This window comes from Chiloscyllium punctatum, chromosome 8, assembly GCF_047496795.1.
Source record: "Chiloscyllium punctatum isolate Juve2018m chromosome 8, sChiPun1.3, whole genome shotgun sequence".
Classification (NCBI taxonomy): Eukaryota; Metazoa; Chordata; class Chondrichthyes; order Orectolobiformes; family Hemiscylliidae; genus Chiloscyllium; species Chiloscyllium punctatum.
In genome coordinates, this window is record NC_092746.1 from 68372987 (window position 1) to 68399226 (window position 26240).

The following is a 26240-nucleotide window of genomic DNA, read 5'->3' on the forward strand; positions in this document are numbered from 1 at the left end:
CCATCTGGATGGGCACACTTGTTTGACAACTTGGTCATTTTGCTGCTGGTTTCTATCATTTAAGATCACTGCAAATCATCATTATTGTAGCAATTTCCTTCACTCTCTTCATGTTTGAAAGGCATGCCATATATTGCTATAAACAGGCTTCTCTTGCTACAAAATATAGCACCCTGAGTAGTAATGACTTTATATAATCTAGATTTGTTGTATTTTTTCATAACTTTTGCTGGTATCAATTATTTCCTGTTATTTATATTTCCTGCCAACTGCACAGTTTTGTGCCAACTGCACAGTTTTGGTATTTCTCTGCCTACTCACTCATCATGTATCTCTTATTCTTTTCTACCTTAAAAGAAGAATGTCCTGTTTGTCAGAATGATTAGAGAATTGGTTACTGGACAAAGTTGCTTGCACTTAGCTTGTCAATGTAAGTTACCTTGGAGATAGTCCGTATTGTTGCAAAATATATGGCAATGCATTGTGAAAACCTTGTTTTGTTGCTCAAGACATAGTGATAATTGATTTGATAAAATACACCATACTTTCTGCCTAACTGTTTGATCATGGATAATACAGTGATGCTATGGTATGAATCACTCCTTGCTTGGTAGATGTGTCTTGAAATGGTTTGACAATGTATTGTGGTTCATTATCAGTTCTGGGATATTGAATAAATGAAAAATAGCACTCATTGTATCAGCAGCAATCATGCTCAGGTGTTGTTATCGAGCAATGGAAACTTTTGAGAGGTAAACCGTCACAAGGACACCATCTTTCTCACACTGAGAGTAGGTCTGTTTCTACTTTCTTCCAAGGAGTGGATAAACATCATGTGATGGATAAATACCCTCAGTCCCTGGGATTGATATGTTTAGTATGTGCCAAATGCACTCACAAATCATTGAATATCCTGATTTATCCCTGGCCAGTATATGGATTCAATAGTCAATTGTGTTGTGCTTTCAATGCACATGTTCCTGGTGTTACATGGGCATAGTCTCTTGGCATAATGTGATGCTATGGCTTTAAGAGGTGTGCTTTGTCCTGCTTTAACGTCTATCCTTGAATGGTATTCATTTACAGCTCTTATAGTTGCTCATTTTCAGCAGTTGCCTGTTGCAACTGTTCACACTGGCCCTGGCCAAAGTATAACAGATTAACCTTGAGAACATTTCAACTTCATGGTCAAGAGCGTCAAGGTACAATTCAAAAACAATACCTTGGTCTTTGTACTGGTTGGGTAATCAGCAATTCAGACATAATCATCTGGTGTCTGGCTGATGTTTCACTGCAAAGTCATGTCCTTGGAGAGATATTCTTCTAATCAACCTGTTTAGAGATATTGTTATACATTTCTGGAGTGGGTAGGACTCAAACCCAGGACTCTGAGCTCTTGGTAGTGACATTACCACTGCTCCATAAATCCCACCATGTGCTTGAAGATTTTTAATTCGTTTGCATCACGTGTGGACTACTCTGCCACAGTGTGTGGCTTGAATCTCATGAACTGTGACTATAATGAGATTTGTTAAAAATCATAATCCTGCCACTACTGGATGACTGCTACCCCGTAGACAGAAGGTTTTGGGAAATTAAGATGAGCTTGCATATTGACACTGTATTGCACTTCTTCCAATGTATGGAATTGGTGATCAGTTATATGCTGTGAGATGGTCTTTTGCAGGCTATATCACTTGCTGTGTTACACATCTTTCAGGATACTTAGTGGTAATATGCCTGCACTCACTCCTGTGTTCATTTCAGCTTTTAGCATGTGTTGGCCTGCTTTTTCAGTGGAAATGATGCTACTAGTGTAAAGGCTACTGACCCCCTTATATCTTCAACATAGTGTTTAAGGCTAAGTGGAAGGCTTGGTCATCTTCACTTGATTGCCATATTTGTGCTTGTGTATCTTAAGAATTTTCTTGCTGCCAGTGTTGTGATGTTGTACCATCTTGTTTGTTGCCTGCATTTTATTCTGAGGTCTGGTTTAGCTGTGGAATCCCATTTCATGCACCCATGTGCCCAATGTCCCTTGGTTTCACATGCTTTGTTAAGAAAAGGTGGACAGCTTTTGGGTAGGTGCAATGAACTCAACTTTGAATATCCTCGTCCCATACTTTAAATCTAAGGTTGATAAATTTCTTTTCTCGCCAAAAAGCTTAAGGGATATGGAGCAAGGGCAGTTTGGTCACAAACCAGCCATGATCTCACTAAGTGGCACAATAGGTTTGAGGTGTTAAATGACTTACTTCTATTCCTAATTCTTTCCAGCTGTTACATCAGTAACATTGCTGTCTATAATTAACAGGGTACACAGACTTACACTGGCTCTGAGGAAGACTACTACATTAGTAAATGCTGTATGCATCAGGTTCAGGACAATGTCCCAGTAGTATGGAGAGTCATTCATTATCTACTCCAAAGACATTATGGTAATACCCAGCATCCCATTAGCGAATTTACACCTATTATCAAGCTACTTATGTTATCCATGTAACTGCTTGTTCTATAATCCCTATCCCTTCAATACTTCCACAGTCTTTTTTATTTAATCAGGGATAAGGGCATCACTGGCTAGGTCACCAATTATCGCCCAAGGCTAGTTGCCCCTTAGAAAGTCCTGCAGTCAATTTAGTGTAGGTACATCTACAATCATTGGGAGGGAGTTCCAAGATTCTGGCCCAGCAACACTGAAGAAACAGCAATAGAGTTCCAAGCCTGAATGGTAAAAGGCTTTGAGGGTGTTTGCAGGTAGTTGTGTTCCCAGGTATCTGCTGCCCTTGACCATCTATATGGTAGTGCTTATGAGTTTGCAAGGCACCCTGTGAATTTATGCTTTGTATGCACTGCTGCTGCTACTGTGCTTTGGTGATGGAGGGGGTGATTGTTTGAAGATCTGGTGCAAATCAAAAGGGCTGCTTATCTTGGATAGTGTCAAGCTTCTTGAGCACTCTTGGAGCTACATCCATCCAGACCAGTGGGGCACATTCCAGTAGATTCCATCATACTCCTGCCTTGTGCTTTGTTGATAGTACACAGCCTTTGGGGAGTCAGGAGCTGAATTATTCACTGTAGGAATTCTTAGTCTTGACCTGCTCTTGTAGTCACAGTACTTAAATAGTCTGTCCAGTCAGTTTCTGGTCAATGGTAAGCTCTAGGATATTCACAGTAGGGGATTCTGTGAACTAATCACACAGAATATCAAGGGTTCATGATTAGATTCTCTCTTAACAGAGATGTCCAATTCCTGGTACTTGCATGCCATGAATGTTAATTGCCACACATTAGCCAAAGCCTGGATATCATCCAGATCTTGCTGCATTTGGACATGTACTGCCTCAATATTTGATAAGTCATGAATAGTGCAATCATTAGTTAACATCCCCAATTCTGATTTAATGATGGTGTTATGCCACAGGGATAGTAGTTGTGATCTTTCATTCACATGAGAGTGTCATTGGGGCATGGAGACTTCCATTTCAATGTGCCAAGGAGATCACCTCCAATCTACTCGTGGTCTATGCTTAGAGTGGGAGCCATTTGCCAGTGGAAAAGTTCTGTGTCAAAATCACTCCTAATTGGGGCATTTTCCAACTCTGTTGGCTGCCTGTTCTCAAGGAAAATTAATGCCTTAATTTATAAAATCCTCAAGTCTCAGCAACAACATTTCTAGTTTTAATGACCAGAAAAAAATTAACTGTAGTTATGGAGTTTCACATTCTTTAACAACTTGGATATGTGAATTATTATACTTGAAAGCAAGACTATAATTAAAATGATCCTCTTTTGGCACAATTCACATGAGGTGACAGCTAATTTGTTAAATGCGAAAGTAAACTGACAACAATACGTTTTGCTTGCTGACACTTCACTTGCATATACAGCAACGGTATCTCTACAATTCCTTCAGTCATCTTCAGTACTTAGACGGATTGGCATTACTGCCATATTTATAACACTTCAAAGCTGACAATGTGTACAATAAGTCTGAGGAAAGGCTGGAAAATGGAACTGGATGAGAACAACATTGCAATCTTAGCGGACCAAATGACTTCATCTTTTGCTATACTTTCTTTGAGTCTCTGAACATTGGAATTAATAGCTTTTTTTTCTGAATAACATTTTGTGGTTGTTTCTAGTAAATATATATTAGCATTTCAGCTCCTATAGTGCAGTGGCTAAGTATTGAATACTTTTTCTAAAATTGAAGTTCTAAATATACTAAACATTTTTTTAAAGCCACTATCAAAATTGAGATAATTCTTATGACTCATGAACATAAAGTGTCCTAGCAGCTCCCACACAATAATAAACAGATTATTAGTTTACATCACAATCTATGTGCTTTCCTCTCTTTCATGACACCTATATTACATTATTTAGAGACATAACAAACCTATTTCATTTAAGAGAGTCAGTCTTATTATGAGACATTAATATCACAGTAAGTGGTTCAGGCTATAGTTCCCACTAAATAAAGGCACAATACATTCTTACTATCTGTAATTCTGTTATACATAAATCCAATCCATCAGTGCCAAGTGTATGCTTCTCAGCAAGCTTTATTCTGCCACAAGACAAATCATTTCATTGGGAAAAATGCACATTTTCATGTAGAAGGAACTGTTTTTTTATTGGCTTTAAGTCAATCCTATTTTGCCACACTGTTTTCAACTTGAAATGAAAAATTGTATTCAACATGTTTGTGCATCATATTCTGTTATATGGAATGTAGGTCAGCTTCCTGCACCATGGTAGATAAGGAACAACGAACAAGTGCTGTATGTACTTACAAGCAAATATCAGTCATAATGTACCTAGACAGATCTACTGCAGCATTTTGGCTAGGAAAATGTTTCTTGCCATTAGCATTTAATAAAAGCCTTGCAATGCAGGCCTATCAGCACCGATTCACAGCAAGCTTGGCTTGTACAGGTTGTTATCTGCTTGGTACAGAGGTATTCTTGAATTGCACGTGGATTTACAGATTTCTTGAGGAGGAAATGGAGAGAGGAAGAAAGGAAAAATTATCTGGTATTGAACCAACTCTACTGGCTGCAACATTTATACTCCTGTTATGTAATTGTGCTCTTGCCCTGCAGGTGAATTTTGCAGGATGCAGTTTTACTAAATGGTTACTTGATAACATGCTCCAGATGTAAATTATTTGCATTAGGTGTTAAGGAAGTTTGAAGCAAGAATGCTAAGAAGGAATACTGCAAATTAAATTAATTCAGAAAGTTTTAAACTGCAAGTCACTACCAAAGAATACAATTAAGCTAGTTCATTTAACAGAGTCAGTCTGATTATAAAACATCAATATCACAGGATGTTGCTTGCGCTATAATGATGTGGAGATGCCCTTGAGATCAAGGAAGCAAGTGGAAACTACTGGAGTGCTAATATCCTAAAAGAAGAATACAAGATGTACTTTATCATAGAAACATAGAAAATAGGAGCAGGAGTAGGCCATTCAGCTCTTTGAATCTGCTCCACCATTCAATATGATCTCGACTGAGTTTATATGGGTGCAGTTTTAGAACACAGGAGTAGGAGTCGGCCATTCAGACCCTCGAGTTTGTTCAGCCATTACATATCATGGCACATCGTCAACCACAACGCCATGTTTTGGTGCTATTCACATAAACATTGATGCCATTAGTAACTAGAAGTGTTTTGATCTCTGTCTTATTTTTTGACTGAGCTTCCACAGTTCTCTGGGGTAGGTAATTCCAAAGATTCACCACACTGAATGAAGATGTTCCTCCTCATTTCAATCCTAAATGTCTGGCTTTTCTTCTGAGACTCTATCCTTTGGTTATAGAACTATTCCTCCCCTTTATTGCACAGCCAAGGGAAATAGCTTTACTGCATTTACTGTCTATCCCTTTAACAACTTTGTAGGGTTCTAATAGATCAGCTCTTAATGTTCTAAACTCCAGAGGATACAGACCCAGATTCCATCATGTCCCCTCATAGGACAGTCCCAGGATCAGTCAGATAGATTGCTTTTAAATCAGCCTTTTCACACTATTCTAGAATTTGATCCTGATTGATTCTAAGACTTGTTTCAACTACTTTCCATTTTCATTTACAGATGTTCACTTACCATCCACAGATTTATTTTGATTCTGAATGAACTCCCTCTTTGGTTCTCATTCCCCTGACAAGGTAGATTAAACCTTCTGTAATAGCAGTAGCTACCACCACCAACTCCCAATACCCACCATGATGTTACTACTCCCAGTCCTACAAAATGTAATTCAGCCTCTTTGTACAGGTCCACCTGCCTAGAACTGGTCCCACTGCCCAAAAAATCTAAAGCGTCCCTCCTGCACAATTTGATGAATTGCATATTCATTTACTCAGTTTTCTTATTCCTATCTTCAAAGGCATGTGTTATTGGGACACTCCTGAGTAAACTGCCTTAAAGTTGCCACTTTGCGGTCACTTGCCTAGCTTTTTTTCAGGTCCTCTTCTCTCTTTTTGCCTGTCATTTATATTAATGTGCACCATGACCTCTGACTCTTTGCCCTCCCCAACAGCATGTCCTGCAGCCATTCAATGGCATCCTTGAATCTGGCATCAAGGAGGCAGCATTCCATCCTGGAGTTATGTCGACAACTATGGAAATACCTGTCTGCTCCCTTAACTATGAAATTGTCTATCTTTGATTCCACACCTTTAACTGAGGCAGGATTAAGTGATGCTATTGGGTTTCAGAGAGTGAGGTGCTGTCACAGGGATTTTTAAGTATGCCACCTCGAAGTTGGAGCCTGGAAAGTCCTGACAGGTGCAGAACAACATTCCTATAAAATGTGGCATTTTCCCATGTATGCATCTGAAAAGAACCGATAAGAACGTAATCACCTGAATAAACCCAACTTGAGTGTGAGAAGAAGTCAGACCTTTTGGGCCTGATGGCACAGACTCAAGCAAGACCAAATATGTGATCCTAAATCAGAACTGGAAAGATATCAAAGATTCGTTTGAAAACTTCAGAAAACTTCAGAAAACACGGTGGCACAGTGGTTAGCACTGCTGCCTCACAGCGCCAGAGACTGGGGTTCAATTCCCGCCTCAGGCAACTGACTGTGTGGAGTTTGCACATTCTCCCCGTGTCTGCGTGGGTTTCCTCCGGGTGCTCCGGTTTCCTCCCATAGTCCAAAGATGTGCAGGTCAGGTGAAGTGGCCATGCTAAATTGCCCATAGTGTTAGGTAAGGGGTAGATGTAAGGGTATGGGTGGGTTGCGCTTCGGCGGGGCGGTGTGGACTTGTTGGGCCGAAGGGCCTGTTTCCACACTGTAAGTAATCTAATCTAATCTAAACTGCATTTATATGGTGGTCCACAGAAATAGGGAACCTGAAGGCAATACATTACATCACTCTACATTCTTATTCAAAGCTGGTGTGTCTATTTGCATTCAGAAAGGTTCCTCATCTCTTTTGCCAAAGGTAAAGATGGAAATTAACTCCATATTGAAGCAAGAGGTTATTTAATCTGTGACAGAACCAATAAACTGGAGCATAGGGATAATCCTGGTAAATCTTCAAAGATCCATCAGAATCTGCATAGATCTTACATAGTTGAATAAAGCAGACAACAGGTCAGCAAAATTGGGAAAGAGTTATAGTTTTATGAAGCCAGGCAAAAATAGTGGCTTTTGACAACTACCCCTTCATGAAGAGTCTTAAGTCACTCACAACCTTCATGTGGAATGTTTAATTTCAGCAGATTAAACTTTGGCATCACGTCCACATCTTCCAGAGTATAAGATTAAGCCACTCCAGAAGGCCTAGATAGTGTCATATGGATCAGAGCTTCGATGATGTTCTGATCCATGGATCCAGTCAGACAGAATATGACATGAGGGTGTGAGCTGTGTTGGAATGCCTACAGGAAATGGAACTCACATTCAATGACAAATGTAAATTCGTACAGCCAACTGTCAAGTTCCTTTAGCATCTGATATCAGAGTTTATCGGCAGAAGAGAAAAAAAAATCAAAAATGTTTCCACCTTCTTGGAATATGACTCAGTTCAATAGATTCAAGAATTCAAGATAAACAAAGTTGGAAAGTTTCTGTCCAACCTAGCTCTCAACAATGAGTTTCGTGGGCAAGATAATGCATACTGATGGGAGGAAGCGCGACAGATGTCTGTTGAGAAAATCAAAGAGATGTTGATATCACCTTGTTAAAAATCACACAACACCAGGTTATAGTCCAACAGGTTTAATTGGAAGCACACTAGCTTTCACCAGTCCAACACCGGCATCTCCAAATCATTGATATCACCCGATATTTTAGCTCACTATGACCCAGAACAATCCATTCTCAGAGCTGCAAATACATCTTCATCAGGACTGGAAGTTGTACTCTATCAGATGGAGATCGATAGAAAAAACTGCATCCCATCCACAGACAGAAACTGAACAGAAAATAGACAATGAATGTGTTCAGGCCAGAGGATGCTATAAAAATTGGCAAGGCATGTTGCAGCTAGCTAGAACTTTAGTTAGACCATATTTGGAATGTTGTGCACAGTTTTGGTCACCACACTACAAGGAGGATATGGAGGCTTTGGTGTGGGTATAGTCCACCTTCAGTTTCCTAAACCATATCTATGCCTTCTTTTTCTTTTTGACTAAGCTCACAATTCCAAGGTTCCTGAATCTTGCCATCCTTATCCTTTATTTTTATAGGAACGTGGACTTTAATCAACTGGTTTTTAATAATTCCACATGCCAAATGTGGATTTACCCTCAAACAGCTCCCAATTTACATTCCCCAGTTTCTGCCTAATATTGTCATAATTAGCCTTCCTCAGTTTAATACTTTTACCCAAGGACTACTCTCACCCTGATCCATAAGTAACTTAAAGCTTATGGAATTATGGTCACTGTTCCTGAAGTGCTCCTCCACTGAAACTTTGATCACCCGGCTGGGCTCATTCCCAATACCTGGTCTAGTATGATCCCTTTTCTGATTGGACTATTTATATATTGCTTCAAGAAACCCTCTTGGACATACCTCACAAAGTACCCCTCCACCCCCCCCCCCCCCCCACCACCCCCCGCCCCACATCCAAGCTCTGGCACTAAGGGAGTACCTGTCAATATATGGGAAGTTTTTTTTTTAGATTAGATTAGATTACTTACAGTGTGGAAACAGGCCCTTCGGCCCAACAAGTCCACACCGCCCCGCCGAAGCGCAACCCACCCATACCCCTACATCTACCCCTTACCTAACACTACGCGCAATTTAGCATGGCCAATTCACCTGACCTGCACATCTTTGTACTGTGGGAGGAAACCGGAGCACCCGGAGGAAACCCACGCAGACACGGGGAGAACGTGCAAACTCCACACAGTCAGTCGCCTGTGTTAAAATCACCTATCATAATAATCCTGTAGTTTTTATTTTTTTTATAATCTGTCCACATATCTGACCCTCTAACACCCTCTGACTGTAGGGAGGCGTGTACTACAATCCCATCAAAGTGATTGCACCCTTCCTATTCCTGACCTCTACCCATATGGGCCTCACTGGATGAGTCCTCCAAGGTGCCCACCCTCAGTACAGCTGTGATATTCTCCCTAATCAGTAACACAACTTCTCCACATCTTTTACACCCCTATCTCACCTGAAACATCTAAATCCTGGAACATTAAGCTGCCAATTTTGACCTGCTCTCAACCAAGTCTGTTTAACAGCTACAACATCATAGTTATGTGTATTTACCCAAGCTCTAAATTCATCTGACTTACCTATCATACTCCACGTATTAAAACCAATACACGAGAGAGTGCCACTGCTGTCATGTTCAGTAACCTATTCTTCCTCTTAGCATTAGTCTCTAACTCCTCCCAGTCATGTCACTTGCTGACTTACTGCTGTGGTCCCCATCCTCCTGCCCGACTAGTTGAAAGCCTCCCGAGTGACACTAGTGAACTTCTCTGCCAAGATATTGGTACTCCGCCAGTTTATTGCAACCCGTTCTTTCTGTACAGGTCACACCCACCCTGGAAGACATCCCAATGATCCACATCTCTGAAGCCCTCCCTCCTACACCAGCAATTTAGCCATGTATTTAACTGCACAAGCTTCCTGTTCCTGGTTTCACTGGCATGTGGCACAACAGTAATCCTGACAATAAAACCCTAAAACTTACTATCTAAATCCCTGAACTCCCTTTGCATGGCCTCGTCACTCTTCCTGCCTATTTCATTGGTACCAATGTCTATTGTGACTTCCGGCTGCTTGCTCTCCCTTTTGGTCAAACAGATCCAAGATGCTATACTCATCAAGAGGTCCTGATGAAGGCCTGAACTTGAGTTATCTGTCAATTCTCCTTTTGCTATACAGAAGTCTTGAATTCTCAATCTCCTCCAAAAATGAGGAAATGTTGAAGTAGATTTGTGAAATTAGCATGGTGGATTGTCCTTGTAAAATATAATTTAATGTCACATTCTTGAGGGGAGATGTAGTGTCTTGATAGAGTCTTGCGTAGATGTGGTATCAGCGTAGGAAGTCGTGCAATGTTACATTATCTTCATTTGTGCCACACAAATGCCAGTCCCATCTCCATTAAGAAGCAATCTAACCACCACCCTTTAATATTTAATGGTGTTACCATCACTAAATCTTCCACTTTCAACATTTTGGGGTTTACCATTGATCAGAAACTCAACTGAACTAGCCATATAAAACCAGTAGTTACAAGAGCAGACCAGAGGCTAGGAATACTATGTCAAGTAATTCACCTCCTGACTGTCCAAAGTCTGTTTACTGTCTACAAAGCAGTAGTCATGAGTGTTCTTCAATACTCCCTACTTGCCTGGATGGGTGCACCTCCAACAATACTCAAGAAGCTTGACACCATCCAAGACAAAGTAGCCTGCTTGATTGGCACCACAACCAAAAATATCCACTCCTCTAATACCAATGCTCAGTAGCAGTAGTGTGCACTATGTACAAGATGTACTGCAGAAATTCACTAACGATCTTTACACAGCATCTTTTCAACCCACAACCAATTCCATCTAGAAGGACAAAGGCAGCAGATATATGAGAATAGCACCACTTGCAAGTTTCCCTCCAAGCCACTCACCATCCTGACCTGGGAAATATATCACCGTTCACAGAGTTATAGAGTCATAAAGATACATATCGTAGAAAAAAGTCCTATGTGCAACCATGTCACTGCTGATCAATAAATGCGAAACTACACTAATCCAATTGACCTGCACTTGGTCCATTGATTACTATGCCCTGACATTTTAAGTGCTCATCCAGATGCTTCTTAAATGTTCTTAACTGCCACCACCACCCTCTCAGGCAACATGTTCCATATTTCTACCACTCTCAGTTTTCATATCTCCTCTGAACCACTTGCTCCTCACCCTAACCTTATGTCCCCTAGTCTTAGCCATTTCTGCCATGGGGAAGAGATTCTCATGATCAATCCTGCCTAAACCTCTGATAATTTTAAATACTTTAATCAGATCCCTCCTCAGCCTCTCCTGTTCCAAGGAAAACAAACGCAGCCTCTTGAATCTCTCCTCATAACTGTGAGTTTTCATTACAGGTAACATCCTGGGGAATCTTCTCTGCACAGTCTGTAGTGCAATCACATCCTTTTGGTAATGTCATGACCAGAACTGCACTCAGTATTCCATCTGTGGCCTAGCCGTTTTATAAAGTTGTAACAAGATTTCCTTGCTTCTGTATTCTATGCCCTGGCAAATGAATGCAAGCATTCCACATGTCTTCTTCATCACTCTGTCTGCGTGTGCTGACACCTTCAGGGATCTGTAGACTTGCACACTGAGGTCCGTTTGTTCCTCAGTACTCCCTAGGGACCTAATATTCATTGTGTATATCCTTCCTTTATTAAACCTCCCAAAATGTGTCACCTCACTCTTATCAGGATTACAGTAAATTCTATCTGTCATTGTTCTACCTAATTTATTAGATGATCAATATAGACTGTAGTCTGAGAGCATCCTCCTCAGCATCAACTATGCCCACAATTTTTGTGTCATCTTACTAATCACACCTCCTACATTCACATCAAAGTTGTTAATGTCCATAACAAACAGCAAGGGTCCCAGCACTGATCCTCGTGGTACGGCACTAGTCACAGTCTTCCAATTTAAAAAAAACCCTCCACCATCTCTATTTGCTCTTTATTTTTAAACCAATTTTGGATCCAGTTTGCCAACTTGTCTTGGATCCCATAAGTTCTTAACTTTTGGGCCAGCCTTCCATCTGGGACCTTGTCAAAGGCCTTACTGACATCCATATAAACTACAGCAACTGCTCGAGCCTCATCAATGTTTTCAGTCACTATTTCAAAAAATTCAATTAAATTCATCAGATTGGATCTCCCTTTAACAAATCCATGCTGATTATGTCAGATCAAACCCTATCTTTCCAAATATTGATTAATCCCATTCCTTCAGAATTTTTTCCAATAATTTTCCTACCACTGATGTCAGACTAACTTGTCTGCAATTACTTGGTCTATCCCTGCTGCCTTTCTTGAACAAAGGAACTACATTAGCGATCCTCCAGTTATCTGGTTCTTCAGCTGTGGCCAGTGAAATGTTAAATATATCCAGCAATTTCCTTCCTTGCCTCTCATAGCAGCCTGGGATGCATTGCATTGGGCCTTGGGAATTGCTAAAACATCTGATACATCCACCTTATCAATCATAATGTTATAGAACCTCACCAATCCAACTGTTATCCTTGGTTACAATGTCATTTTGCTCTGTGAATACAGACAAGGATGATTCATGTACAACCTCACCCACATCCACTGGTTCCACACACAGGCTGCCTGTTTGGTCTCAAATAGGCCCCACTCTTTCCCTGTTAATCCTCTTACTGTTTGGGTTTTCTTGATTCTATCTGCTAAAGGTATTTTGTGGCTTCTCTTTATCCCCCTAATTTCCTTTATAAGCAACCATGTACACTTTCTATACTTTTAAATATCCTCCCCGTTTTAATGTGCTGCACCTGACATATGCTTCTTTCTGTTTTTTTTCTGAACATCTCTTGACATCCAGGGTTCCTTGGACCAGCTGCTCTTGCTCTTAAGATGAACATCCTGAATTCTCATTCAACTTCTTTTAAAAGTTTCCCACTTTCCAAAAATGGTACTAGCTGCAAGTAACTGCTCCCAGTTTATGTTTTCCAAATTCTGTCTTATATTATTGAAATCGGCCTTCCTCTAATTTAGACACCTAACTTTTGCACCATCCTTATCCCTTTCCATAATGACTTTGAAACCTACAGAGTTAAAGTCATCATCCCAAAATGCTTGCCCACTGATATTTCAACCACTTGACCTGTTTCATTTCTGAAGATTAAGACAAGTACTGCTCCATCTCTGGAAGCACTATTCATGAACTGCAAAGGAAGTTCTCCTGGGCACACTTTAAAAATTCCACCCCATCTGGTTGTTTCACACTAGGGTGATCCTAGTTAACGCTAGCAAAGTTGAAGTCCCCTATAACTATAACCCTGTTCTTCTCACACTTTTTCTGTAATTCACCTACACATCTGCTCCTCTATCTCCCTCTGACTGTAGAGAGGCCTGTAGTTCAATCTCAGCAAGGTAATCATCTGTTTTTTTATTCACAAGTTCTATCTAGATGGCCTAATTTGAAGACCCTTCAAGGATGTCCTCTCTCATTACTTCAGTGGTAGCATAGTTTATCAATAATACAATGTCCCCACCTCTCTTGCATCCCCCCACTATCACACCTGAACCTTCCATACCTTGGAATGTTGCATTGTCCTTCCTGCTCTTCCTTCAACCAGCTCTCTGTGATTGCAATAATATCATATTTCCATGTTCCTTCATGTCACTGAGTCAAAATTGTGGAATTCCTTCCTAACAGCATTGTGCATCTACCTATAGCATATGGACTACAGCAATTCAAGAAGGCAGCTGACCACTACTTTCTTAAGACCAACTAGGAATGGGCAATAAATTCTGGCCAGCCAGTGATGCCCGCATCCCATGAGTGAAAAAAAAAATTCTCTCTTGCAGTCTCATGTCGATATGAAGATATAGTAAAATGCTTCTTAAATACAGCTTTTATGAAATACATTTTTTCTTATCTCAGCAGATTCTGTAAATATTCTTCAACAGCTTGCCCAAGAATATTATGGTTCCTTCCTCAGCTTTTAACTCACTGAGTGAAATCTAGAGCGAAGGCCTTACTTTGACATTATTAATAATATTCTCAATGTATTATGTGAGTTTAATCTAGTCATGTTTGCAGTAATGATTTTATTCTAACGTTCACTGACATAACACAAATAAAGCAATTGTATCCCTTGGGATCCTTTCTGAAACTGCAATAAAATAATTAGTGAACTACTCAGCCACACCTAAGCGGAATGTTCTGAGGATCATGTCCCAGTCTACACTTTTAAGAATCATAGTAATCTTGTCTAAATATTAAAGATATTAATTAAGACAGAAGTATTTCACCATCTTTAAATATTTAATTAATTAAGTATGGTTGATTTCCTACTTTCTTTGCTGGTTTTGCATCTGAAATCCAGTATAATGAATGACCTAGCATGAAATTTTGAGCAATTTTGAATGCGAGTGAATCATGGACAGATACACTCTTGTAAAAGCAAAATACTGGTGGAAATCTCAAATGCAAAAAAAAAGAATCCTGGAGTAACTCAGCATCCCTGGGAGCATATATGGAGAGAGAAACAGAGTTAACATTTTGAGTCCAGTGTGACTCTTCTTCAGAAATAAACTTATGCTCAAATTTTTGAGCTAGCTCTTTGGAAGCTGAAGGTTTGTGCTGCCTTGATCAATTTCTGGCCACATCACTGGGTCAAATTGGAAGGCAATGCTGATTGAGCTTGAAGGTGCTTCTAATTTTCTTGTATGTCATTTACTGCAAGAGTTATTTTAAACCTTTTTATGCACACAAAAAAATCTTACTAATTAACTAATTAACTTTTAAAAATTTTTGCATGCATCCTGACCATCACTGACAAGAACAACACTTGTAGCCCAATCTTAATTTCCCTTGAAATGATAACAGTGAGCTACATTATTGAACCACTGCATTCCTTGGAGTGTAGATGCATACACATGCTGGTAGAGAGGGATTTCAATTCAGTAACAATGGTAGAAGGGTGACATACTTCCAAGTCCAGATGGTCTGTGGTATGGAACGAGACTTGCAACTGGAGGTGTTCCGATGCATCTGCGCCTGGTACAAATCCTTGCTTTAGTTGACTCTAGCAGTCTCCTGGCACACGTTTCAATTTAATATTGAAGTGAAGTTACTCTTCCTATTACAGACCAGGTTGGGTAAATTCATTCGTACTACTCAGAGTTTGTATTGCACAGGTTGTCAAAGAGGGCTTAGATGAGGCCCTGCCATGCATGCTGAAAATGGCATAGATTAGGAAAGATGTGGAAGCTTTGGAGAGGGTGCAGAGAAGATTTACCAGGATGTTGCCTGGAATGGAGAGTAGGTCGTTCGAGGATAGGTTGAGAGTTCTCGGCCTTTTCTCGTTGGAATGGCGAAGGATGAGGGGTGACTTGATAGAGGTTTATAAGATGATCAGAGGAATAGATAGAGTAGACAGTCAGAAACTTTTTCCCCGGGTACAACAGAGTGTTACAAGGGGACATAAATTTAAGGTGAAGGGTGGAAGGTATAGGGGAGATGTCAGGGGTGGGTTCTTTACCCAGAGAGTGGTGGGGGCATGGAATGTGCTGCCCGTGGGAGTGGTAGAGTCAGAATCATTGGCGACCTTTAAGTGGCATTTGGATAGGTACATGGATGGGTGCTTAATCTAGGTTAGAAGTTCGGCACAACATCGTGGGCCAAAGGGCCTGTTCTGTGCTGTATTGTTCTATGTTCTATGTTCTATTACTTTGCGTCAATGGAAAAGGAAGTGAATGTTTAAACTGATGAATGATGCACTGATCAAATGGGCTGCTTTGCTTTAGAGGATGTTGAGTTTCTTAAATGTTGCTGAGCTGTAATTAGCTCAACGAATGGAGTGTATTTTATCACATGCATGACTTGTGCCCTGTTGTTGATGGACAGACCTTTGAGAGTCAGGAGATGAGCTGCTCATTCCAAAATTCTGAGCCGCTGATCTGATCTTGTTTTTAGATTAGACTACTTACAGTGTGGAAACAGGCCCTTTGGCCCAAAAAGTCCACACCGACCCTCCGAAGAGCAACCCACCCAGACCCATTCCCCTACACCTAACACTACAGGCAATTTAGCATGGCCAATTCACCTAACCTGCACATCTTTGGACTGTGAGAGGAAACCCAGACAGACATAGGGAGAATGTGCAAACTCCATATAGACAGTTGCCTAAGGCAGGAATTGAACCCAGGTCTCTGGTGCTGTGAGGCAGCAGTGCTAACCACTGTGCAGTTTCATCAATGAGTTTAGTTAAGTTTCCAAGTCAATCATAACCCCCTTGATGTTGATGGTGCAGATTCAATGATAGTAATACTTTTGAATGTCAAGGGGTGTATACCAATTAACCTTTTCAATGTTTCTGTTTGTTTCTTTCTGCAGTAATTTCAAATCAGGTTATCCACAACTGGAGGATTGGGCTCCTAATTAAAAATACTTATTTTTAAAGTTATGTATTCTTTCAATTGTATTGACAACTCTGCAATAGGGTACCACTGATTTATTAATCAAGATAAAGACAGAAAATAAATAATTATGGTTTATTTCATTGCCTGACAGTATTGGTTCATGGAAGATTTTATTTTTACAAATAACTTTAATAGAAAGCTAACTTGTTCAATTTTGAGTATATTTTGGAACAAATCCCTAATTGCTTACTATAGTATTAGAGACCCACATTGAATATTGTTGTGACTGATACATGTGCCTAAAACAACAGTAATGGTGGATGATCCACTGTTAAATTTGGTTGAGGATTTTGCTGTAGTTGATCCTGATAGTCTTCTGCAATAGACAACCACAGCATTTCAATATTGAAGATGAAGCGACTCCACTTATTTGACACCAGCTTGACTGGTGGTTCAATTGACCTACTAAGTGCTTGCATTAGCTTCAAAAGTATGCCAAATCAATAGTCCTTAAAAGGGACTGTCGGAGGCTTCTCTTTTGAGGTTGAAAGGAACAAGACTCCTCCAAGCCCCATCAGTATTGTCAACCACTGCCTATCACTATTCTCTCCTTCCAGAAGTACATCCAAGAAGTACTATGGAACCATGCGCCTATTAAAATTAAATCTCAAAGAAATAGTACTTGAGAAATCAATGGGACCAAAGCCAACAAACTCTCCAGGCCTGAAGGGTTTAAAAAATTTGTCGGCAATGACAGCAGATGTGTAGGTTTAATCTTTCCGAATTCTCTTGACTCTCGAGCAGTTCCCATGGATTGAAAATAAGCAAATATAACCCTGCTTCCAACAACAGGTGGAAAGAAATAACAGAGAAATCCTAGGCCAGTGAGCCTGACTTGAGTAGGAGATAAATGCTGGAATTTATAATTAAAGTTGGGTGATAGTGCACTTTGGAAACTAACAAAATCAACCAGAGTCAACATGGATTTATAAAAAGGAAATCATGCCTCTCAAATGTTAGAGATGTTTGAGAGTGTGTCTAGCATATAAATAGGGTCAACCAATCGATGCAGTGTCTCTGATTTTCAAGCAGCATTCGATAAAAGTGTTATGCAAGAGTTTATTACAAAAGAGGACTAATTGAATTGAGGTAATGTATTAGCATGGATAGATGATTGCCTCACAGAAAACTAAGAGTAGAAATAAATTGATAATTTTTAGGTTAATGGGCTGTAACTAGTGTTGTGCTACAAGGATCTTTGCTTGGGTCTTAGTTAATATCAATCTGTATTAATGATTAAAATTAGGGGACTGTGTGTAACATATTCAAGTTTTCACACAATATAATAGGTGAGAAAATAATCAACGAAGAGAATGCAAAGAGGCTGCAAAGAAACTTTGGGAGGATACAGACAGGTTGGGTGAGTGAGCAAGAACTTGCTTGACAGCATGTGGTAATATACCCATGTAAAAAAAAATTTAAAATCAGTTTAGGTCAACAGTGAGAGGCTTGATGAATGTTTGCATTCAGAGGGTTTGGCTAACCTTGTACATGAATCATAGAAAGTTAGCACACAAGGCCAGCAAGAATTTGGGAATTCAAGTAATATGTTAGTTTTTATGAGAAAAGGGTAGAAGAATAAGAATGAGGAAGTCTTTGTATAGTTGTTCAGGTCATAATGTGTTGAGTTGTGGTCTCCTTATCTAAGGAAGAATATATGTTCCCAGAGGTACTACAACAAAAATTCATTGGACTGTTTTGTGGGATGAGGGGTTGTCCTTTGTTGATCCTAAGATTTTAGAGTCCATCATTAAGACTGAGATTGTGGAGCACTTGGAAATGCATAATAAAAAGGACTGAGTCAGCATGACTTTATCAAGATGAACAAATCTGTTAGAATTCTTTGAGGAGGTATTGAGCAAGTTGGACAAAGGAGAGCCAGTGGACATATCTAGTTGGATTTCCAGAAGGCCTTTGACAAGTTGCTGCATGGGAAGCTGTTAAATAAGTTAACAGGCCACAGTGTTGAAGGAAGTTACTGGCATGGATAGAGGATTGTCTAACTGGCAAAAGGCAGAGAATGGGGATAAAGAGGTCTTTTTTCAAGATGGTTGTGGTGACTTGTGGGATTCCGCAGAGGTCAGTGTTGCGATCACAATATTGTACAATAATCTTTTTGATGAAGGAACTGAGGGTAGTGTTGATAAATTTGCAGATGACACAAAGATAGGCAGTGGGACAGGTAGCATTGAAGAAGTGGGGATGCTGCAGAAGAACTTGGGCAGGCTAGGAAATTGGGCAAAGTGGCAGATGGAATACAATATGGGTAAATGTGAGGTTATACAGTGTAGTGAGGAGAATAGGTGTGTAGGCGAAAGCGAGTACTGCAGATGCAGGAGATTAGAGTCAAGACTGTGGTGCTGGAAAAGCACAGCAGATCAGGCAGCATCCGAGGAGCAGGAAAATCGATGTTTTGGGCAAAAACCCTTCATCAGGAAAAGCCAAGCATCTGCAGTACTCACTTTTGCCTGTTTGATTTTAACCTTACTGCGAATCCTCTTCCAAGAATGGATGTGTAGACTATTTTCTAAATGGGGATAGGCTTTGGAAAGATAGAGGAACTTAGGAGTTGTTCAGGATTCTCTTAAGGTTAACATACAGGTTCAGTTGACAGTTAGGAAGGCATATACAATTTCAGCATTCATTTTAACAGGGCTTGAATAAAAGAGCAGAGAAGTACTCCTGAGACTATATTTGGTTCTGATCAGACCACATTTGGAATATTGTGAGCAGTTTTGAGCCCTCTAAGGAAGGATATGCTGGCCTTGAGGAGATCCAGAGGAGGTTTCCAAGAATGATCCTGGGGATGAAGGTCTTGTCATATGAGGAGCGGTTGAGGATTCTGGGTCTGTACTCAATGAAGATCAGAGTGATGAACGGGGATCTCATTGAAAGTTAGTGAATACTGAGAGGCCTGGATAGAGTGAACATGCAGAAGATGTTTACACAAGTGGGAGAGATGAGGACTCTAAAGCACAACCTCGGAGTGAGGGCAAGACCCTTTACAAGTGAGATGCAGAAGAATTTCGTCAGCCAGAGGATGGTTAATCTATGGACCTCATTGCTGCAGAATGCTGGAGAGGCCAAGTCATCGAGTGTATTTAAGATGTAGTTAGATAGATTTTTTGATGAGTAAAGGGATCAAGGATTTGGGGGAAAAGGCAGGCGAATAGAGTTGAGAAACATACCAGCTATGATCAAATAGCAGAGCAACTCGATGGGCCAAATAGATAAATTCTATAAATGCACATTACTAATACTGGTATGTTATAGATCCATCCACATTACTGGTGGTGTTTACATGAATGAAATGTAAAGCTATTAGTGAATAATTGCTGTATGTTTATAGGTGCAATGTGCAATGTTTATAGGTGATACATTTCTGCTACTGTTATTAGTTCACAAATGATATTTGAGATGATCTTGTACTAACTTGCTAATGCCACCTACTCTGCTGTTAAATTACTGATAAATGCATTTTGACCCTGGTGATGAGATTTAGTTTATGTGCTGGGGATGAGTTCCAAAGACTTTGCTTCCCAAAAATCCTCGTGTTTATTCTTTGAAAGCATGATAAAACCAGAATCAATAATGATTTTGATTTTGTCAATGATAATTTAAATTTTTCTCCACTTGAGACAAGAATCCTTTGCAGTTAATACCATTTTACTTTCAAAGTAGAGCAGTTATTCCAATAAGATAGGTATTAATTACATCACTCAATTGATAGAAAACATGTATAGTACTTGCTTTGGAGAAAATCCACAATTGTAAATCCAGCACTCAAACTCACCAATGGACAAAATCTTTCCTAAGCAACCCAAAAAAGTAATTGTGCTTTACTGATTGTGGGAAATAATGTCCCTCCATATGGAGCACTTACACATTCCAATTAGTCCTGACCAAAAAATAAAGAAGCAGGCAAGTTGTTAGGAAAATCGTGTTTGTACATTATTGTGCGTAAAGAGGATTTGGTGCACAAGTGGTTAATGTAGCTGTGCAGAATTGTTCATGCCCAGTTCGGGATTTACAGGAAAGCATCCATTCAGAATTTGAAGGAATAAAATATACATGCTCTAATACAATCATCCATTGCTTTGAAATGTTTGATTTTACTGCAATTTTTTTCTAAAATCTAGGTATACAACCATAGAATCCACATTTCCTAATGTCACAAAGTATTTTGAAGCACTCCCATTTTTAATATTTCAAAACATGCTTGGAATTTTGTGGAGATGAATTATGGTGAAGGAGAGGTTTTTTGGATTACCATTTTAATGCTTCAGATCCTGGTCTGTGCATGCTAACACTGAAAGATTTCTTGAGTCTTATTTGCAAATTTACGTCATTATTTAGTTTGACTATTATGGTGACAGCTCATAACAACTTTCAATTTCATTTGGGATGTAATAATTGCTTATAATTCCAAATTTTAACATAATAAGCATGCCAAATGTTCAGAAGGGCAAATGGACTGTCACAATATTGCTGTCATCTGGGGAAAAGATGATATGAAAAGGATTTTATTCCTCACAGTACTCCCTCATAAAGCAACTGTAACTCAGTTGGTAGCATTCTAAGCCCTGACTCAGATGGGTATGGGTTCAAGTTCTACTCCAGAAGTTGAGTACAAAAATCAAGGTTGATGTTGCAGTGTAACACAGGTGGTGTGCTGCACTGTTGTTTTGGTGAAACATTAAACAGAGGCTTTCTCTGATAGATATAGGAGATCTCTCAACACCGATTCAGAGAACAGCAGGTAATTATTCCTGTTGCCTAGGGCAATATTTATCTTTCAATCAACATCATCAAAAACATTTATTCATTATTATATTGTTGCTTGTAAGACCTTGGTACATGACTGGGTTGCTGCATTTCCGACTTTATAACAGCGGGTTTCATTTCAAAAGTAAGAGAAAGAGAAGATAAAGTTTCTACAGTCCCAGTGAACCATAGGCTGCTCTTATTGCAGGGAGATAATTGGTGATGAGGGTCATCACAACTTAGGTGAGGGGTGAGATTGGGAAGGTGATATCTTCATTGTAACCTTGGCTGGTGGAGGAATTGAATCTCTGCTGTTGGCACTGCATTGGTTCTCAGTCGATTTTGCACATTCTAAGGTTATAAAAGTCACAATTTAATTGCAAGCCCATTTTCCTCTTTATTTAGCATGAAAAAAAATGATTGTGTGAATTTATAAAGCAGATGATAGCAATCCAATTTACCTCAATACAGATAAAAAAAACTCAAAACAGTTGTAGCATGGGCTGTGACTCAAATATTACCTGTTTTACACTGTTGCACAGCCAAAAGCAAGCCCTAAATCTGAGTAAAATGCTGTTTCTGACAGCAGGTAATCACTATGTTATGTAAATGTCAAAAATGTGTTGGGATTTGCAATTGTTAGCTCTCAGCAACTAGTAATCATTAAACCTTCGTTAAAAAAACTGTTTTGGAAGAAAAAAATTATAACCAGAGTGAATGATCCATCTCTTTCCTGGAGGAAGAGAAAGATTAAGGAGAAAGACCAATCAGGTAAGACTGCCTAGAAGATAAATATGTAATTTTGCTTAGAGGTGGCATGGAGCAGGATATGGTAACTAGGACTGTTTATTAAATGATACACATTTTATATAGATCCCTGTGTAAATACCATGATGTAAGCATTTCTTCAGCCAGAAGTGCTGAGTGAATGATCCAACTCCACTTCCTCCTGAGGTCCCTAGCATCACACAATCCAGTCAACAGTCAATTTGATTCATTGCACACAATATCAAAAATGGCTGAATGCACTGGATATGGCATAGACTATGAGCCCTGACTACGTTCTGGCAATAGTACTGAAAATCTGTGCTCCAGAACTCCATAGCCTTTAGCCAAGCTGTTCCAGTACATCAACAACACTGACATTTACCTGGCAATATGGAAAATGGGCAAGGAATGTCTTGTCCACAGAAAGCAGGATAAATTTGGTGCAATTACCACTGCATAAGTCCATTTTCAATCATCAACGAAGTGATGGTTAGGCTAATCAACAGTGGTATGAAGTGACACTTGCTCAGTAATAACCTGCTCAATGATGCTCAGTTTGGGTTCCACCAAGACACATACTTCCTGATCTCAACAAAGCCTTATATATGAACATTCAAATTAAGAGCCACTCAATCTCTCAAGCTGCTCTGCTATTCAATAAGATTATGGCAGATCTGACTATGCCTCATTCTCATCTACCTCAATACCTTTTCCCTCCTTTAACAGGAACATGGAGAAGTGATGGCCTAATGTATTAACACTGAATTAGCAATCCAGAGAGACCAGTGATATTCTTGGGGCTCTGGTTCAAATCTCACCATTGCAGGTAGAATTTAAATTAAATTTGTCTTGTTGTAAATTCTGGAATTAGAAGTCTAATGGTGACCATGCAACCCTTGCTATTGTTATAAAAAACATTCTGTTTCACTAATGTCCTTCAGGGAAGGAAACTGCAATCCTTACCTGGTCTAAGTAATCAATGGATCAGATCTAAGCTCCACAGTCCTGAAATATATAGTTGCAAATGATGGTGGACAATTAAACAACTCAATGGACAAGAAGACTCCACAAACATCCCCATCCTCAATCATAGAGGCATTCAGCATGTCAGTACAAAAGATATGTCAGAAGTGTTCACAACAATCTTCACCCAGAAATGCCAAGTGGATGTTCCATCTCGGCCCCTTCCAGTGGTTCTCAGAATCACAGATGCCAGGCTTCAGCCAAACCGATTCACTCTATGTGACATTGTGAAAAGGTTGAGGCCTGTTTACTGCAAAGGTTATGGACCCTGACAACATTCTGGCAATATTATTCAGACCTGTGCTCCAAACCTCTGTTCCATTACAACAACAACACTGGCATCTTCCTGAACATAGGGAAAATTGCCCAGGAATGTCCTATACACAAAAATCAAGATAAATCCAATCCAGCCAATTACCACCCTATCAATTTACTCTCAATCATCAGTAAAGTGGTGGAAAATGTAGTGCTATCAAGCAGCTCTTACTCAACAATAACCTGCTCACTGATGGTCAGTTTTGGTTCCATCATGACATCTTAGCTGATGACTTTATTACAGCCTTGGATCAAATATGGACAAAAGTGTTGCATTCCAGAGGTGACATACAAGTGACTGCCCTTGACATCAAGGCCGCATTTGACTGAGTGTGGCATCAAGGAGATCGAGCAAAACTGGAGTCAATGGGAAAAGAGAAATCTCTCTGGTGGTTGGAGCCATAATTGATACAAAGGAAGATGATTGTGATTGTTAGAGGTCAGTCATCTCATCTACAGGGCATCTCTGCAGGAGTTTTTCAGGGACCCAACCAGCTTCAGCTGCTTCATAAATGGCTTTCCCTCCATCATAAGGTTAGAAGTGGATGTTTGCTGATGACTGCATAATGTTCATCACCATTCATGACTCCTCAGATACTGAAGCAGTTCATGTTAAAATGCACCAAGAGCTGGACAATATTCCTACTTGGGCTGACAAGAAGCAAGTATCAGACATGTCACATAAGTGTCAGGCAATCACCATCTCCAGTAAGAAAGAATCCAACCATTGCTCCAGACATTCAATGGTTTTGCCATCACTAAATCCCCCATTATCTATGTCCTGAGCATTACCATTGACCAGGAACTTAATTGGATGACATGTCTGTAGTGAATGGAACCAGCTGGATCTTGTTGATTACGAGATCCGTGATTAGGATTATGATGTGGAGGAGCCGGTGTTGCACAAAGTATATACTCCACAATGACCTGATGAAGGAGCAGCACTCTGAAAGCTAGTGTTTCCAAATAAACCTGTTGGACTATAATCTGGTGTTGAGTGATTTTTAACTTTGATCGGGGTTGTTAACCTGGGCCAATCAGGAAAGCTGTTGCTGACCAATATGAACAGGGGATGTAGAATCTCCTCAGTTCAGGGAACTGACTCCAAGCTGGCTGGCTGATCACAGTGTACTTTGCACCAGTAAATGAAGGGTGACTTGGAGACGGGATACCGGCCTCTATGCAATTATTTCAATGTCTAATTGTGACCTCTAGTTCTAGATTTTCCTACACAAAGGAGCATCCTTTTGACCTGCACTTTCTCCAGCTCTAGAACACACAGATCGCTCTATATCTCAGAGCTCTACAATCTCTCACCATTGAGATAAAATGCTTCTTTTTATTCTGCCTGCCAAAATGGACAATGGCACATTTTCCAACTGAATACTCCAGTTTACAGGATTGCATACTGACCTAATCAATGTATATCCCTTTCGGAGAACCTGCCAGTGACTAGCTAAGGTTGAAAGAAGTGTGGAAGAGCCAGGAGCTCAGTTTGTAGTCTTCTGCCAATTAAAACTCCGATGCAGTCAGACCATTATGCATACATGTGTAGTAATAATTTAGTAAAGTGCCTCTCAATCTTTTTTCAGGCTTTCATGTACTCCCCTACTGTGGACCTCTGTTTCCGTGACCTTGTCTAACTTTGTGAGGTCTACGCAAACATGTAGTGAGTCATTTAATTTGAGAATTGGACCATCCCTGAATATCACCAGGTGACCTGTATTACTGTGGTATGACCATTGATGCAGCATCAACTCCATTTCCTGCTCAGCCCTTGGTCAAAGCAGATGTGGAACTTTCTTCAAGATGGGGAGGAGTAGCAGCATAAGGAATAGAGGGAAAGCATGCATAGTGCCCCCAGACCAGTGAATAACCTTGAGCAGTCTGAGCTGAGATGTTCTGACTTGTCGGATTTTCACAATTTGCACACCTATTGTAGAGGTTGGACATCTGAGCAAGCTTTCCAGCTCAGATGAACAATTTTAATGAGCAACAATGTAGTGCTTCTGTGATTTCCTTCCCTTTGTAATGAAGAGTAGCGGTTAGCTGCCCCTTTATCTTCAGTCCAATTACTCTTGTGCTGTGAAGTTCTTGCTCCAGCTACCATTTGTTTTTCAAAACCATCAAAATTTCTGCTCTAATTTACATCTTAAAATTCATTTTGAGGCTGTGAATGAGAATTTCCACACTCCAAACATTTTTCTTGATCTCCCATCTCAACAAGTATCTTGTAGAGTCATAGGGTCATAGAGACGTACAGCATAGAAACAGACCCTTCGGTCCAATCCGTCCATGTCAACCAGATATCCCAACCCAATCTAGTCCCACCTGCCAGCACCCAGCCCATATCCCTCCAAGCCCTTCTATTCATATACCCATCCAAATGCCTCTTAAATGTTACAATTGTACCAGCCTCCACCACTTCCTCTGGCAGCTCATTCCATACATGTACCACGCTCTGTGTGAAAAAGTTGCCCCTTAGCTCTCTTTCATATATCCCCTCTCACCATAAACCTATGCCCTCCCCCACCTCAGGAAAAAGACTGTCTATTTATCCTATCCATGCCCCTCATAATTTTGTAAACCTCTATAAGGTCACCCCTCAGCTTCCGACGCTTCATGGAAAACAGCCACAGCCTGTTCAGCCTCTCCCTGTAGCTCAAATCCTCCAACCCTGG